General features: G+C 34.5%; 1 long non-coding RNA gene across 1 annotated transcript; it reads left to right on the forward strand.

The window, feature by feature from the left end:
• Positions 1 to 480: 480 nt before the first annotated feature.
• On the forward strand, positions 481 to 18,260 carry LOC118166233. The gene is made up of 3 exons (XR_004750397.1): positions 481 to 578; positions 1,377 to 1,378; positions 18,248 to 18,260. It is a non-coding gene; the product is annotated as an uncharacterized LOC118166233 (long non-coding RNA).
• Positions 18,261 to 19,405: the final 1,145 nt, after the last annotated feature.

Here is a 19,405-nt window from a genome sequence, read left to right on the forward strand (position 1 = left end):
GCACCTCCATGTCCTTCTTGTAGCGAGGGGCCCAAAACTGAACACGGTACGCGAGGTGCGGCCTCACCAGAGCCGAGTACAGGGGGAAATTACTATCATGACACAGTGAAAATTACTATCACGGCACAGTGAATTCTCTCTAAGTTGGTTGGAAAATTCAGAAAGTTTATCTAAAGTATTCTCTTTAAGTTGGTGAAACTCTTGAGAAAGTTTTTCCACAGCCGAGATGCAGGCCTCTAGGGAAGAGAAGAGACTTTCTTCGTACTGCCAGAGTTGTTTAGGCAATTCTTCCACCATGGGTTCCTCATTGTCTTTCCAGGTCATTATTGCCAATTAGTTGACATATGATGTACACTCTGTAAAAACTTCTGTCACATGGGTCATGTACACTTGACTTCAGCTGGATCTTTGAATAGCTGGTTATTGTCTAGATCCTCATAAATCACTTCACAGTACAGCTAATTCTCTCAGCTACTGGATTCCTTTCTCCATGGTGGTCCATTATGCCTGGCTGACATACAAGATCTTCCTTGAAAGAATACCTTTCCTTCACACCTGACAGGAGATGCCTCCAGAGGGTGAAGATTTGTGCTCCATTTCCAATTGCTTTGTCAATGCCTGCATTCCTAGCAAGGGATCCCAGACACCTGGCTTCCCTGACCTCTAATTCCAGGCTATTGGCTCAGGTGTCCCTGCACTGGAGCAGCCAGGTGACAAGGTTCTCACTTGGATAATGACCAAAATCCTTTTGCATATCTTGTAGCTCATGCTGGGATAGGCCTCAGGTGGTTATTGATGGTTTTATGATATCTTCCTCTTCATCTTCCAATTTGTGTGATGGCCCAACCACTGCGGAGTAGCCTATTTTTCATCATCTTCCTCCCCAGTCTCAGTAGGAGTTCCTCTGTGTTCTAAACGACCTGACCTTCTCATCCATTGTTTCATATTGGCTACAGAAGCAACTTGCACTGCTACAGCCTGTTTCCCTGAACCAGCCACAGGGCCCATCACAAGGGTTGGAACAGCCGCAGGGCCCGTCATAAGGGTTGGAGTGGCCGCTGGGTTTGGAGAGGCTGCTGGGCCTGCTATAGGGATTGGAGTGGCCACAGGGGCTGGAGTGGCCGCAGGGACCGTCGTAGGGGTTGGAGTGGCTGAAGGGGCTGAAGTGGCCATTTGGCCTGTCACAGGACTTGGAGTGGCCACCGGGTCTGTTGCTAGGGTTATAGTGGCATCAATTGCAGCTCTATATGCCTAGGTCAGGCCCCAGCACCTTGCAGTGATTTGTGTGTCTCTGGTATTGCTAGGGTGATGGCACATCTTTTTCAAGCATTCTACCATTTTTTTTTTTTTTTTTTTTTTTTTTTAGGATTTTGCAGCTGTTCAGGGTATCTATTTATTTTAACTTTTATCTAAAGAGTTTTTTCTAAGGAAAACCAAACAAACATATTTTCTTTGTATTAATGCACCTTTCACTTCACTTATAGAATAAGTGATTTGTCTAGGTGTATACACAAGATTTAGAGGTATGCCGTAAGACTGTGTAAGGCTGTGTCTGCGAAGATTCTATATTTATTACAACATGCTACAACTCTCTCTACAAACGGAGAAATCAACATTTACTTTGTGATCTTAATTACTTCAGTCTTTCATATGTTTATATATATCTAAAATCAGTCTTCTGATTACTTGATTGAATTTCAAAGTCTATAGCTATGATAAACAGTAGCACATTGTAAGAATGTGTGATTATTATTTTTTCATTAACATATATTTACAAAGTTAAATATTTCTGATCTTCAAAATAGTTTTATCAGAGCTTTCTTATAAAACTTTAGTTCCTGGTTATAGAACCTGAAAAAAAAACACACCTGTAAACCAGTAAAATGATATGGAAACCTGTTGTTGGTGAGAATTACTTTAGAGTTCTATATGGGACCTTTATAAAATTTTGATACCTTCCATTGAATGATATTTTCTAAATAATTACATTTGTTCTAGAAATGTAATTGCTAGAACAAATTACATAACAACAAAAGTCACTTCTTTGAGCTCTGGTAGTAAAATGATGGTAGTTATATCTTAATTTTATTTATTTTGTTCTTTTTTTGTGTGTGTGTATGCATCTTTATTCATCTTTATATGCTGATATCTTAGTATCATTATGTCAAACAGATTTTTACAATAATTATCTTTTTAAGAATAGTCTGTGCAGAATATATTTTATGAAATAATTTTCTAAAAGTGAAACCAAAATGACAGTCAGAATGGTCTAGATCACAAATTGCTGTGTTAAGATTTTCCATTTAAGTAAATTGCCTAAGTGTATATAATTTTACATTTAATTTTCACTGTTAAAACACAGAATTGCTTTGGTTCCAACTATACATAAGTTCAACATACCCGTCTACCTCATAGTTTTGTTTGCTCTATTTAGAATGGATTCCACATGTAGGATTATGTGAAAGCTGGGAGATTTGAACTGTGATGAAGCACCATGACAGCAATAGCAGGTGAACATTTTACTACAGTGAATTTCCCAAGAAAGAAATAAGCAAAGAAAACTCGTGGAATTACTATTATAGCCATGATTCACAAGTCTAACACAGATACAGAAAAAATGCTTGGAGTCCATGAGAGCTCATTTGATTGAATGATCAAATCAGTTATTTAATGCTGACATTCTGATGAGTATTTACCATAAAAATTTTGAATGTATGAATATTGTACCTTACAGTCATTTAAAAACTGTCTATTTAGATTTGTTTTTTTTTTTTCCCCAATCATTTTATTCACAAACAGGCTTTTGTGTAGTGTTCAAAAATATTTGTGAATTGTGTGAATATTTCTATATAATTTCACATGAAAATGAGGAAAAAAAAAGTGTTGGAAAAACAAACAAACAAAAACTATATTCATACACTCAAAAGGGCAATAAAAAGACCCTAAACATAGATTTGCAGTACAAATTGTAAAAGTTAGCTTAGTTTTATATCCTGCCAGTTTAAAAAGTATAGAAGTAAATGGCCAATCCCAAAGTTAGTGCCAGGTGCTTAAGATTCATGTGTTTACAGAGTAGCACCAGGAAGAATGTAAAATATATACTTTGAAGTTAGGCTGGGCTAAGAAGAGAACAAGATAGTCCCATGAGAAATGAAACAGCTACTGAAACCAGTGCCATCAAGAGGCTCTAAGAAGTCAAGAGATAAATAAGTAGTCAGAAGTCACAGCAGATTAACTTTTTCACCAGGTTAGTTCATGACAAACATCCTTATCATAGGAGATTTTTTTGTGGTTTGCCAAGTGGTTAGGTTTCTCAGCTAGGATTTTTATTTCATTTTATTTTATTCTGTATCCAAATGATTTGGACCCACATGTTTTACTTGTTAGGTGAGATGTGGTATGCTTGTAATACTGGATTTCTTCTGATTTTTCTTATTTTATACTGTTCATATTACTATGTTTTGTGTGACAGATTCAAATATGCTTTAAGCATGGAATTAGAATCAGGGTATCCCCCCTCAACACACGCAAAAGAAAATAATTTAATTATCAAGAGAGAGAGCTGATATTAATCCTTCGCCCGCCCCCGGGGGGCGGGGGCCCTTTCACCCCCCCTCTTTTTTTTCTTCTTTGATGGTCTGGTTTAATGAAGTGTTTTTTGGATAAAAGCCCATCTGAAAGAAATTCTTCCTCTCTAGATATATTATGTTGCTTTTCATTTCCTTTGCTTCTATGAATGGACTTGAAAAAAAATTTCCAATTGGGTAAAAAAGAAAATATGTTGCTTGGTCACTGTTTATTCTTTCAAAAAAAAATTTGTTAGAGAAATAAAAGAAGTTATGAGATTATTTTCTTGTAAGTATTCATCAGTTAAATCGTTATATCTGTTGCTGAGACAATCTTCTCGATGATGCGTGACTCTCTTTAAAGAGTAATAATAAAGAGTCAGTGTAGTATAGGAAATATAAGTTCTTGTGTTTAAGCATTATTTTGTTTAGAGGAACTTGGAAATATGCTACTGATAGGGGGAAAGTAAATAAAATCTCCATCATTACTTTAACCCATGTCTAGGAAATTACAATATTTCATGAGGTAGTTAGGATAAAGTAGAAAGTTCTTCTGCAAGATCACTTTCACGTTTTCTTTACTTAACTTAATAATTTATTTATAATTTATATGTTCATAAATTCATATATTAACACAATTAATTAAATAAATAATTATTTAATTAATCTTGAATACTGAAAACAGTTCTCTGTGTTACATCTTAGCGAAAGAGCTGTGACTTGCTAAAGGTCTGACCTGTGTGCCAAACAGTTCATAACCTCTTTGAATTTACTTTGACTATGGATGGATGAACTAGTGATAAGTTGCCTAACAATGTCATACAGTAACTAGTCAGAAAAAAAAATATCTATTATTCACTTGCGTTTAGGACCACCAGACATTTACAAAAAAAAAAAACTGAGCTTTGTTTACTTTGAAGCCGTAGTGAATGGGCTGAGAATACAATGCCTAGCTCGATTAATGCCCTGAGTCATGAAATATGATTACATCTATAGTATGTAGAACCTATATGACCTTGACAATCTTCACTGCAAATAGTTATTAAAAATCATGTTAAAAATCACACTGAATGCTCTTCAGTGGAATACACTGGTATTATCTTAATTCATTGTCAAAACTAATTTGTAAGCAATAGAATATTCTAAACAATTTCCAGATGATGAGTTAGGTGTATTCTTGTGTGTGTGTTTTAATTAACATTTGGGAAAAAATATTGCAATAAATTGGATTCTGAAAAGTGTTCCACCCCTGATTTGAGTGGGAAATGAACCTTTTACGTTTGATAGAAGACATTAAACAGTTTGCCAGAATAAAGCATCATATACAACACTGCAGAAAGATAGCTGTGCTCGGTATTGGAGGAGAAAAGTTTTGCTTGCTACTTAGGTAAAACTTAAATATTTCTTATATGTATAAGGTAAAGTGGTGGGTTAGGTGTTGGAATTCTATACTCATATACTGACATCTAAATAATTGCTATTTTCATATATATATATATATTCCTAGTGGAGGCAATAAGAATACCATAAAGAATTATTTTGGGTATTTACAGTGCCTTTTACAATCTTTGCTATGTCCTTCAGGGTATCTTGAATCACCTAAGGTAGAAGCTTTCAATTCAATTTCTTCTTAAGATGTAGGAAACAAAGAAACAATTTTATCTAGTTGCTGTATGATTTTTTGCTTGTCTGTTTAGGAGGCCTAGATAATCATTTTCATTGGAGATTACTCCAAGTCCTGAGAAAATATTTAGAATATTGCCTACTTTTATAGTTTAAATGTTATAAAATAATTACTGTTTTATAGTATTTCAGATACTTTTCAGGACAGATAAATTAAGCTAAAACTCAAGTGAATGAATAAATGATAGATATGCTATCATTGTCATGAAACTTTGGGAAAACTTCAAAGCAAGTTAGAAATTTTAACTTATAAAAGTAATGTTATTCAAAGGTTACTTTGAGCTTTCCTTGGTTATGGTATAATTGTATCTGAGCTGGAGGACAGTTTAGACCATTGTAAAGATATTCTTCCTTACAGGTGGCCACATTAAATAAAATGTATTTATGGTAACATAAAGATTTATTTTATTATTTATTTATTTATTTATTTATTTATTTTTCTGTAAGGATAGATTAAGTGATTAAACCCACTGGGAGATTATTCTGACTTTGGAGCTAGTAGGACTGAATCTGACAGATGTTTGGAAAACAACACACTTATTAGAACTTAAAATGCTTTCTCACTCAAGTTTCTTTGTTTTCAAAACTCTTGTTGAATATATCCTATAAAATTAGGAATTAAGGTATTCTGGTCACTAGTGCAGTTCCCCAGGGCTCAGTATTAGGGCCAGTTCTCTTTAATATCTTTATCAATGATCTGGATGAGGGGATCGAGTGCACACTCAGTAAGTTTGCAGACTACACCAAGTTAGGTACATGTGTTGATCTGCTCAAGGCTAGGAAGGCTCTGCAGGAAGATTTGGAGAGGCTGGACCAATAGGCTGAGGCCAACGGTATGAAGTTCAACAAGGCCAAGTGCCGGATCCTGCACCTGGGGTGCAACAGCCCCAAGCAGAGCTACAGGCTGGGAGATGAGTGGTTGGAAATCTGCCTGTCAGAGAAGGACCTGAGAGTATTGGTTGATAGTCGGCTGAATGAGCCAGCAGTGTGCACAGGTGACCAAGAAGGCCAACAGCATCCTGGCTTGTATAAGAAACAGTGTGGCCAGCAGAACTAGGGAAGTGATTGTCCCCCTGTACTTGGCTCTGGTCCGGCCACACCTCGAGTACTGTATTCAGTTTTGGGCCCATTGCTACAAGAAGGACCTTGAGCATGTCCAGAGAAAGGCAACAAAGCTGGTGAGGGGGCTGGAGAACAAGTCTTAAGGAGGAGCGGCTGAGGGAGTGGGATTGTTCAGCCTGGAAAAGAGAAGGCTCAGGGGTGACCTTATTGCACTCTACAGGTGCCTGAAGGGAGGCTGTAGCGAGGTGGCGGTTGGTCTATTCTCCCACGTGCCTGGTGACAGGACAAGGGGGAATGGGCTAAAGTTGTGCCAGGGGAGGTTTAGGTTGGATATTAGGAAGAACTTCTTTACTGAACGGGTTGTTAGTCACTGGAACAGGCTTCCCAGGGAAGTGGTTGAGTCGCCATCCCTGGAGGTCTTTAAAAGACATTTAGATGTAGAGCTTAGTGATATGGTTTAGTGGAGGACTTGTTAGCGTTAGGTCAGAGGTTGGACTCGGTGATCTTGGAGGTCTCTTCCAATCTAGATGATTCTGCAATTCTGTAATATAGATATATGTCTGCATATGGACTTTAAGATTATAAAAGTCCTAATGTATATAACTGTAACCTGCATGTAAAGGCAATAACTTATACTACTTTTTGCAAGACTGGGTCCTACTACAAGTAATTATGCACACAGAAATGAGTACAAAAGAAAAAATTAAATTCATGAACTTTCTAAGCACCTCTGTATATTATAGCTTGTGTGTAACAACAACTGAACCAATCAAATTTAAAGAATGAATGCTAGTAATTTTAATATATTTATTACAAAATACCCAATATACTATGAGAACAAGTAATTGTAGAACATATTTGTAGTAGATGTCCAATGTTAAAACTTGAGGTTTCACTGGTAACAGATTCAAGATTTACCTGTTATAAATACTTCAAAATATAAATACCAAAATCAAGCACAACAGCTGGAAAATAGATGCATTTCAAGCATTTACCTTAGTTTCAGAACACCAAATATTTCAAAATATATATATATATATATTATGTTTATTTTAAACTTGTATTAATGACAGAATACTTGCAAAAAAAATCAGTTTTTCAATATTATAGGAAGTTTATATTGACAGGATTTTGTGTAGCCAAATATAAGCTCCAGAATAATTTGTATTGCTTAAAAGAGATCATTTTTATAATGTTTTGGTTCAAAACAAAAGATATATTTGATTTTGTGGCTTAGCCCAACAGGAAGCTAAACACCAAACAGCATACACTTGCACCCCCAAGGTAGTTTGGAGGAGAAACTTGAAAAGAAAATGCAAGAACTTGTAGGTTGAGAAAAGGACTTTATTTTTTTTAATAAGAAGGGGGGGAGGAGTGAGGGACAGATGGATGACAGCAACAACAAAAAGAATAAACAAAACAAGTGATGCACGATGTAGTTGTTCACTACTAACTGACTGACTGAAGCCCAGCCAGTCTGTGAGCTATGTCTCCTTTCTTAGTATCAAAGTATTAAGAACTTAGTTTCAAAAAGGCTAATTTAGAGTTATTTTCTTATTCTTTTTGAAAAGAGGTGAAATGTATAGTACTACAGTCCTTCAGAGAGTGCCTCTAATCAACATAATCCTGTGTGCTTTGAGAAACAACCATTGTTGCTAAGGACAAAAGCAAAGAAAATGGAATGCCTCACCCTTTTCTGGGTCCCTTGTTGCTAGTTCTCCCACCTCTTTTTGCAACAGGATCTCATTTTCCTCAGGTTTATCTTTGCTTCGTCTGTATCTGTAGAAGCCTTCTTTTGGCCTTTCAACTCTCTTCCTCCTTTCCAAGTCCTGCTGAGCTTTGGCTTTATTGCATTCCTGAATACTTGGGTAATGTTTCTATATTCGCTGCACTCACTGAACATTTTCTCTGAAAGTACTGATACCTGTGCCTGTTCCTCGTTTAATCATCAGTTAGCATGCTATTAACTTACCTTACAAATAAAAACAAAGAAGATTAAGGTAACATGTAAAAATATCTTCCATTCATGCAGTATTTGTAGTTTTATATTCCTCAGAAGAAAAGTATCCCTTTGCCACTTTTTTTTTTTTTTTTTTTTTTTTTTTCTGGACCAAAATATGGCTTTGTTCAGGCTTAGTTCTATACTGAAAATTAGATTTAATTGACGACAGTGTTTAATGCTCCTCTGTGAGAGTTTGATTGATTTTTTTATTCTTTTTCATTTGACAAGCAATATAAATAAGCAATATTTCTTAAAATAAGGGATGGGTAATAATATTCAGGGATGATTCAAAGAAAGTGAGAACTAGTTATTTGCAATAAACTGTATGCTCTCTGCCACCCAAATTTATCCCAAATAATTTATCCCAAATTCCCTTATACAGAATTATGTCTATCTTCCTCTCTAGCTCTACATCTATTAGTTTCTCCTTGGTACAGCTGTTCTTTTTTTCATATCCATTAGTTTTGGCTGTGTTTTCTCTCTGTTCCCTAGCTCCTAACATTCTTTTTCTTTCACTTACAGGTGCAATTCTGCAGTCTTACACATATCTGTAGTATTTTTCCCTACCTATCACGAAATGAATAGCTTCTGTAAAGATGAAGAATCTCCCTTTCACAGAAAGAATCACTGTTGTCTGTCACATGGACATGAGGGGAGCCAAGAATTTGGATCAGAAATTGCTTCCTGCATCATCTTTCTTTTCCTCATTTCAATGACTATTGGGGTAACAGTATGCAGAAAAAAAATGTTTTGCTAGAGTGCTGATCAAAGTATTTACACATTGCTGTCTCTGAGAGAATGCAGTGCTGCTTAGGAAAGTGAAATCCTGGTGATTTCCTATTTTAGAATACTTAATATTAGCCACATCATGATAATTATTTTTAAGTCAACAGTTTAGACAGTAGGTAGAGAGGCCCTTGCCTTCCTTTGAAATTGTAATTAAGTTTTATGAGAAGGCACTTAAGGAAACTCCTTCAGAGAACACAGTTTAGAGATCCTGAAACAGCAAAGTGTCAGAGCTGGCTTTTGAAACAGTATTAAGTGTTGGAAGAGCTGGTTACACTAGCACAAATAAAGTATAATAATCTTGCAATTGAATTTGTGCAAGCACAATTTAAAAGGTAAGCTTCCTTTCATATATAGAACTGAAATCTGAATGCATTTATATATTAATTTTTAAACAAAACACCTTGACCTTGAAACTCAGCCATTTACTTACCTTCAGGATAAAATAAAATAAACATTATTTATATTCCTAATATAACAAATTTTTATTCAGTTGTCTTTTGCATTAGCTTGCAAGTGTAATCAGTCATTTCAACCCAACACCTCAGCTCTAGTTATAATCATTTCTTCTCCTAACAGTAAAGACTGATCTTTGTGCTGATATCCATATTGAAAAGAAATTGTAACTGAAATAAAAATTGTGGGTTATAATACTCCTCTTATAAAAGCAACCTTTGAATAAGAAGCATGTTTTAAAAATACTATCATCTATTTCAGGTCTCTCTTTAATCTTTCTAAATCACTCATCTGGATTGAAAATATGTTCTACCTAAGCACATCTGACTGTAAGTCTGCTTTTTTCCCACTTAAAATACTTCCAGACAAAATTTTCTATGTAGCTAGTCAACTTTAAAAACTTTCTGCCTTAATTTAGGTCATTTCTTTCCCCATTCATGTTCTTTTTCTCTTCCACCTGAAAATAAGCGTAATAGGCAAGATATGCTGATTCAAGGATTCAGCCTTCTGCAGAAAGGGAACTGTGCAGCTTTGGTCTAAGTATTAAAAAAAATCTTTCCCTTCAGAGATCTCTGACATTCAATTGCAATGTACAGGGATGGCAAAAGTCTTTCAAGAGAACAGGAAGCTGAGAGGACCTTTAAGCCTCTGTTCTCTAGCTTTTCTTTCAAAAAATGTTTGTCTGGAGCTTCACTATTAGATGTTGCATCTCTGGAAAGATGACAGAGCTAGTTTCATTTTCTTAGACAGTATTTTCCCGTCACTGACTAATTTGGCTATTCATATCAGTAGCAATGGATTGAGTCTAAGCATGTAATGGTCACTTAGAAGTGTTCTTACATTTTATCTTTCTTTCTTCCTTGTATCTGAGCAATCTGAGTCAAAAATATATGTATTAGCTAGTTGATTAACAGGAATCTGCTGAATCTATTGCCTCTCATCTTCAGTTCTTTGTTTAGATATTTCCACATAATTGAAAGTAATGTGACATTAATATGATGGCACCACCTGTGTTATATTTATTTCATTAACATTCACAGTTGTTAAACTTTTAAATCTTTTGTTATGCTTTCTCACCTTTGAGAGATTGAAGGAAACAAGTATTTTTAATGGTATTAAGTAAAGCCATTTCCATGCCCTATTTCAGATCACTGAAATGAATACTTCCTCTTTTTAATCTGGTCTAGTGATTTTTATCTCACTCCTACCTAATTTTGACCATATGGCAAAGTAATTGGTGCTATATAGAATTCTATTTCTCTGAAAGGTTTTGTTCTTTTATTCTTTTGTTGTTGTTGTTATTGTTATTGTTTGCTTGTTTGTTTTGGAAACACATAAATATGTGAATTTTTATTTCAGATAGATTGAAAAATACTACTGAAATTTTTAATATAAACCTTTATAAAAAAAAAAAAAAACAACACTCAGAAAATTATTTTAAAAAGAAAAATAACTTTTTCAGAAACTATAAGCTCTAAGGAAGATGAACTGCCAGAACATTCTGACTAATACTCTTCCTAATATATCAGAAACCATTCAAAAATTGTTGCTGACTCTAACCAAGCCATCTGGTAAAACTCTCTGATGTTGAGGAAGTTAACAGTTTCTAACTATGGGGAAATACACTCATCTTATTAACTTTGCTGATGATTTTTAATGAAAGATATAGGGATGTAAATTTCCTCATTTCAGAGGAAATGAGCATGAAGATAAAAAGGCCAGGCACTTCTAATAACTTCTGAAGAGAAAATATATTTTTGTGTAAGAGAATAAATGACAACATTATTGTTATTATTTAATTTGGAAGCTTTCCACCAAACATCTATAATGTTTCCTCCTTGTGAAGCCACAATTTAATTAGCAGTGTGTGTGTGTGGGGGGGGAAGGTGAGAGGGGGGAGAGATGGGGGAAGCCTATTTAGTGACAAACCTACAAAATGTCTGCTTTTGTTAATTTCATTTAATTCAGAATTATTATTATTTTATTATAATTTTTGTATTTCTTTTTATCAGCAGCCATTTATGCCCTATTTATTATGGCAAGAACTGCCAGTGAGCTCAAGAACATTGAAGGAGGAGAACAGGACTGGAACTTAACTGTCTGGACTCATATTTTAAAATATATCCAGAATATGTCTTTTTAGGACCAACTACAAATAGAATGTACAATCATAAAAGAAAAATAAATCAAAAAAAAAAATCTTTGTTGATTTCTTTTAGCCCTCACAGAGTCTGTAGGAATATGCTGATTTTTTAAATTAGCCTTATTGATAGTAAGTCAGAAAAGCACTGATTGTTTTATTACTTCTTCAGCATCTCATTGTTTAATGCGAAATATAGGTTTTAAATGTAAAAATACATCTTTTCATCATGTTTTAATCCACAGGGTGTACAAGACCCACTAAAAATATTCGTGACACATCATTGATAAGAAATAATTGTATGTATTTATTTCAGTGTTGATTAAGAAATTATTCTAGTATTTACTAAGTATCTTAATAAAATCAATTATGAAAAATCCAAGAAAATAAACAGAGATGGACATTTTTCTAATTTCATCACAAAGAACATGAAACACGTGGTGGTTAAGAGTAGCTTTTACTCTTTAGGTAGGTTTCCTCCAATCTTCTGCCATTCAAGGTTCCTTTCACTGGGTAAAGTTGAATTTACGGCTATAAAATGTTTCCGGACCACGTCATAGCCAGGCTTTCTTGAATACAAATATGTTAGCAGCACATGTATTATATAATACATAACAATATATAATATATTGACCTAATAAACAAATAAATAACTAGGTTTAAAATTTAAAAGTATATAGAGTATATTCTAGTCACAAATACAATTAATTCTGATGTTGTCCATGTTATAATCCACACTGTCATTCAGGATTATAGGGACCAATAGACCAACTATGTCCCGAGGGTGTGAACTGGGAGAGATCAGTCAATTTACAGAGCTTTGGCAACAGTTGAACAGCTGGTGCTGAAATTCTTTGTTGGTGAAATGACCAACCCACCAGAGATTATAGTTTTAAGCTAAGATTAATGGTTAAACCTTGCAAATAAAATCCTCTTCAAATGTGTTCTGACTGATTATGAAGCCAGTTTCAAGGCATCAGTCCACAATACTTTCTTAGAACAAGATAGTCATTAAACTTCTGGTGTTAAACAAATTCTCTTCAAGGCCTGGTGCTAGTAGCAAATACTTGAGTGTTTTCATTTGCAGAGTATTTTTCAAAGGTCTCTGTGGACCAGTTTCTTTTCATTTAAACATTCACTAGGGTGAACTTTGATTATCAATAATTACTTTCAAATACTTAACAGAGGATAAGACTTTTTGCCCTTTCAGTAGTCAGCAACAACTATTATTTGATTGATTATGTAATAATGTAGTGGTTTTGTTTAATAGAAGAGGACGTGATTTTTGTTCAGCTGAATTTGGTTTACAGCTGAACCTGATCTTGGTTTTACAGCTGACAGTGGGGGAAGAAAATAAGCAAGGGACAAGAAAATTTGATTAAAATAGAGAAATAAAAGTATCTGAATAAAAGTATCTGAAATAATGGGGTAGTACACAGGTTTTTTTTTTTTTTTTTTTTTTTTAAGGAAATAGGGAATGTAGGAAAGGAGAGCATTTTGGATGAAGAAGCATGTAGGAATGAGAATAAGAGGAGAAAATGAGGGGTATATGAAAAGAAAGAGAAAAATCTTAATCATATTGTGCTGTTTGGCAATCCAGAAAAAGACAGGAGTGAACTTCTTCAAAAAAATAGGTAGAATTATGAACAAATTAAAGAAGCAACTTTTATTTTTCTGGACCAGGAGTCTTATGAAGTTCTAGATGTGCAGGTGTCTGTACACAGAAAACTTATCTCATATAACCCATCAGTAAGAGAGCATTACATCACCTCCTTGACATAGGAAAGAAAATTAAATTCATTAGCTTTTTATAATCTCCTTCTCTTTTTCGTTTTCTGTGAATATGAATGTGGAAAAAATATTTGCTTTTTTAGTTAGGCTGCATGGACATATTGTTTTTCATAGTCAAAAGGAAGGAAAAGTAATTAAGAAAGAAATGTAGAAAGAAGATTGAAGATTAGAGATGACTGGAAATTTCCCAGTGAGATTAGTAAATATCTGAAACATTGAGGTGTAAAATCTTACTTTTTTTTTTTTTTTTTTTTTTTTTTTTTTGTAAACCAAACTTGGTGGCAGCAGTACTTTGTTCTGGATAAAACTTAAAGCAGCCTCATAAGAAACAGTTTTGTTCTTTTTCCCAACAAACAATAGGGATCCATTTATACACTTAAGCCTCCTCTAAGCTCTAGGGCATATTTCCTGTAGAATCAGATTATATCAGAACCAAAAATAGAGTATTTCATCTGAGTTCTTCACCACAATGTACTTTATGAATGAACCCTGACAGACCATGAATATTATGAGAGATTATCCTTGATCCAATATACTGCATTTAACACACAAAATGGGTTTACAGGAAATAGATGGATGAAACCAAGTAGCTAAGTACCTGAACAAATTGTTACAGAGAAAATATTTTTTCATTTACTTTCAAACTAGATTTGTAATGTTACCTGTTTTCCTTCTCACTTCAAGATTAAAATATATTAATCGTATCTGTCATTCTTTGTTACTTTATATGCATGGTTTTCATGTGTTTCCTACACTACAAAGGTTCAGAGATGAAACACGGAGGACTTCAGAGTGCATTCCCAAAAGACCCATGTATGTTCATCCTAATGTGTAAGAAAGTGATGAAAGCTACTACAAAAATGAAAATATCTTTAGGCATATGCTTAAGACTATTTTCAGTTTAGTGAAGAAATTGTAACACCAGATAAAATATTTAAATACATTTCTCTGTACTGCCCAAGAAAAGGGTAGCTGATGTTTATGAAGTCTTATGAGACATCTATGTCTACTGGAATGTGTTGCAAAAATTGGACTAATTTATGATCAATAAAGCTACAGAAACTCAATTTCAGGAATCATACCAGTCAGGAACTCTAATATACCAGCAAAGATATATATTTTTGTGGACAAAGTTCAACTTTGGGCCAAAACACAGAATTATCAGAATAAAAGATGAAAACTCTAGCTTTTTATCCCTATCTTTAGCCAAATTAGCACTGTCTTCAGACAAGTACATCATGAAATCTGGTGTTGCAAAATGTAATCACTGAGAAATTGGAAATTACCTCTGAAGAAATATCCAGACTTACATGAGATAATACAAGACTCTGGCTTTTGATACTGATGATATGTACTTCTGTACATAAAGACTTGTATAAAAGAAACTTAAGAATGGTTATGGTATTTAGAAAGTAAGCTTAAATTTTTGATATCTTTTAAAATAAATTATATGCTGCACTGAAAAAAAAAAAAATTAGAACTGATTATTAATGATGAGTTTTCAAGTGTCTTAAAACCTGCAATTTCTCCTGATCACACAGCTATATTAAAATACTCCTCTTCTTGGAAATAGCTCAAGATCCATGATGTTGGTTTCTAGTTCTACAAAGATAAAGCCAGACAAAAATAAAATAAATGAAAAGAAATTAATAAATTCTGCACTATTTATATTATCTGAAGTATTTGAAAATTGTATTATAGTATCTAAACAAAATTTATATGAACAAAATATGCCTTAACTGAAGACACATATAAAAAAATGAACAGATAGAATTACTTTGAAAAAAAGAAAAACATTATTCTGATTTACAGTGATGTACAAAAACTGATATATATATATGTATATATAAACAAAACAAAACAAAACAAAAGAACAGTACAATAAGTACAAGCCACTCCAAGTACAAGTCCCTCAGCCACTCCTCACAGGAGTTGGGCTCCAGGCACTTCACAAAGTTCATGGCACTTCTCTGGACACATTCCAGGGCCTCAATGTCCTTCTTGTACTGAGGGGCCCAAAACTGAACACAATACTTGAGGTGCGGCCTCACCAGAGGCAGATACATGGGGACGCTCACCTCCCTGGTCCTGTTGGCTACACTATTCCTGATTACAAGCCAGGATGACGTTGGCCTTCTTGGCCACCTGGGCATATTGCCAGCTCATGTTCAGGTGAGCATCAATCAGCACCCCCAGATTCTTTTCTTCTGCACAGCTTTGGGGCCACTTTGCCCCAAGCCTGTAACATTGCAGGGGGTTGTTGTGGCTGAAGAATGGGACCCAGCACTTAGTCATGTTGAACCTCATCCTATTGGCCTCTGCCCATCAATTCAACCTACCCAGGTCCTCTTACAGGGCCTTCCTATCCTCCAGCAGATCAACACTTCCCCTCAAATTACTGTTGTCTGAATGATGTCATGCTCAGCAATAGCAGCTCAGGGAAAGGAGGAAGAAGCAGGGACATTCATGGTTATGGTATTTGCATTTCCAGGTGACCATTGCACAGGCAGGGGTCCCGCTTTCCAGGAAGTAGCTGGAGGTCTGCCTGCTGATGAGAAGCCATGTAAGGATTTCTTATTCTGCTTTGATTGTGCATGCAGCTTTGCTTATTAAACTGGCTTTTTCTCAAGTGAAGAGACTTCCATTCCAATTCTCTCCCCCATCCCGCTGTGGGAAAGTGAGTGAGCAGATGGGTGGGTACATAGTTGCTAGTACAGTTGCAACCCACTGCAGCAAGACAAATAAAATATATGGAAATAGGCTGTGAGCATCTACATTTCTGGAAAGTGCTTTCCTGAGAATGCTCTAAAATACATACACAAGTGCTCACATTCATTTTTTACTTGAGCATATGTGGTGGTTTTACCGTGCTAGGCAGTTGAACACCACAACCGCTCTCACTCCCCCTCCTCAGATGAGGAGGGGAAGAAGTAAAGGAAAGAACAACTCACGGGTTGAGATAAGGATGATTTAATTAAAGAGAAATATATATATATATTATTAAGGAAATATTATTATTAATTAAACAATTCAACTAAAGGGAAAAAAGGGAAAGGGGAAGAGGGAGGGAGAAAGGGAATAACTAAACAAAATAAGTAAAGGCTATATGGAAGTGCAGAGGAAAGAAATTACTCTCTACTTCCCATAAATGAGCGATGCTTGACCACGTCCTTGAAGCAGGGCCTCAACGCACGTAGCCGGTGTTCGGGAGGAGGACAGACGTCTTCACAACGAGAGCCCACCCCTCCCCTCTTCTTCCTTTTTCCACCTTTTATTGCTGAGTGTGACATCATATGGTATGGAATATCCCTTTGGTTGGTTTAGGTCAGCTGCCCTGGTGATGTTTCTTTCTCACTTTTTTGCCCACCCCCTAGGAGGGTCAGAGAGAGTCCTGATGCTGTGCCAGCACTTCTCAGCAGCAGACACAACACCAGTGCGATACCACTGCTGTTCTAGCTACAAGTGCAGAGCGCAGCACTGTATGGGCTGCTGCAGGGAAAGTTAACATCCCAGCCAGACCCAGTACAGCATAGAAACTGCTCCATTCTAAACACCACCTTTAGTAAATTTCTGTGATGAAACAGTAGATGTTCTCCAGATATGATATTGAACCTAGCACTGGGACTCAAAATGCAGAGTTAGGCTCAGAACGTCATTTTATGTAGCTACAGAAGAATTGGATATATTAACTTACTCCGACTTACTTTCATGTCATACACAGTCTAATTTAAACATTTTTCATGCAAGTTGTTTATAAGCGATGTACAATTTGATCTGGTAAGATCTTCTGCAACCTGGATTGGTAAATTACTTTTCAGTCATCATGTTGTTAATAAGGTGATAAAAATATCAGCAAAAATTGTATTAAGATGGCTATATAATTCTTTTATCTGTAGATATCTCTGTTCTTTGTATATGTGATTGTGTTGCACTTCAATATCCTCTTTATAAAATTAATAGTATTTAATGTTCATCATTTACATTCTCTCTCAAGCTTATTATTTATGTTCTGTGGGGTTTTATAACATGTTAAATTTTGTTGATGTAATGAGACACACATACTGTGCTCATGATTATATCAGTAAGGCACAATATCCCTCTTTGTAGCAAAGTTTCCTGTTTTGTTATTCTAAATGTTGATTCATATACATAGTTAAATATCTTTTTATATACTGTGACCGTAAGTATAACCTCAGTGTTAAAATACAGTAATTAATTCGAGTTACCTGGAAAGTACTTTTATTTATTTATATCTAATCCTATTTTTACAAAACCTACTTGTTCTCACTTCAGCTACACTTTGTGGGGGCTCTCAATCAAAGTATTAATACAGAATTATACACTTTTTTTTTTTTTTTTTTTTTTTTAACGTTAAAGCTTAACTTTTAGGAAGAAACAGTAGTAAGTGAATGACTTAACTGATATGGTGTAAAATAAATTGAAATAAAATGTTCATTTTCAGTCTCTGATATCCATTTTATTATGCGGATTTGTGTTTGTACAATAGTTTGCAAAACAGCTGTAATTAAGACTTTTGGACACTCAGGCCTACCATTCAAATTAATTCATACACACTGTTATATGAGTGTGTGCCTTTCTCTATATATATTTGTGTGTATGTATATACTTTATATGCATGCATGTGTGTATATATTTATTTAATTATATTCATCATTAATTTCAGTTCGTTCTATGAGCTATGTGTATTTTAGTTCCCAAATCCAAGAAAATACTTATTTAAATGCTAAACTCTACTGCAAGTTAAGACCATGCTTAAACATATACTTAGCTTTGAGACAGTTACATACTCACTGACTTCAAACAAATCTTTTGCTGATTTATAAAGAAGATGAGAAAATGCGGTGTTCTTCTGAATGAAATTGCCAATTTTGTTTAAGAGACACAGCAGAGGCTACCAATTAACTTTTTTGTTGTTGTTGTTGTTTTTCCAATGTAAAAGATTACTACTTTTTATTAATAAATCATGTCATGAAAATAAAACAAGAGCATATACCTTATAGTTCTAAATAGAAAAAAATTCACAATAAACATTTTTTTCAACCTTCAGCCTTAATCCAGATATGCTGTTCTTAGCTGCTGAACATTATATATTTCTATATGGATGTTGAATTATTGTTATCATTTTCCGGATCTAAAAAGTTTTCTTGGAAAGCACTGTACACAGGTCAAAAACCCCAATTTGATAGGAAAATCATAAGTGATTTAAAAATGATGGATACAAAAGGGAAAAATACTAACCTTAAATAAAATGATGGATGGCAGTAGTGATATAACACTATTTGTTTGCTTGTTTTTCAGTCTGCAGAATGCTTTTAACTGTACTTAACATATAATATGCTAAATATATATATATATATAAAACCCTACATATATGAAAAAATGACGTATACTAGGACTGACTGCAAATGTAGTCCAAAGTCATTTCTTTCTCCCTGCAATTACATGACTGCTGTGTGTACAAAGACAAACTAGTGCAAACAGAAGACTATAAGCAGTGCTTGGCAAGTTGGAAACTTGTTTTATGACTCTGTTGCCCTTTACATATGATTTGCAAGTCTTCAGGCAGTGCTGTACTTCCAGCTTTTATTTTGTGCAAGTGTATAGAGCAAAGCATTCAAAAGGAGAGTATGTTTTTCCAGAAAAGTGAATGACAAAATTTATCTTAATGTTTTACTTTATTATCGTGTACAACACACAATCCACTGAATGTCCGTTCATGATACCAAAGAAATACAGGTAAGCATAATAAATAATTAAAATATTTTGAAATTATTTCAGTAAAAGTGTTCATATATTAAATGCTGAGAACTATAAGGGTTGCAAATAATAAAAATAATAAACCTTTTTATTATTTATTTTATTTTATTTTATTTTATTTTATTTTATTTTATTTTATTT

The sequence above is a fragment of the Oxyura jamaicensis genome, chromosome 4 (genome assembly GCF_011077185.1).
Source record: "Oxyura jamaicensis isolate SHBP4307 breed ruddy duck chromosome 4, BPBGC_Ojam_1.0, whole genome shotgun sequence".
Taxonomy (NCBI): Eukaryota; Metazoa; Chordata; class Aves; order Anseriformes; family Anatidae; genus Oxyura; species Oxyura jamaicensis.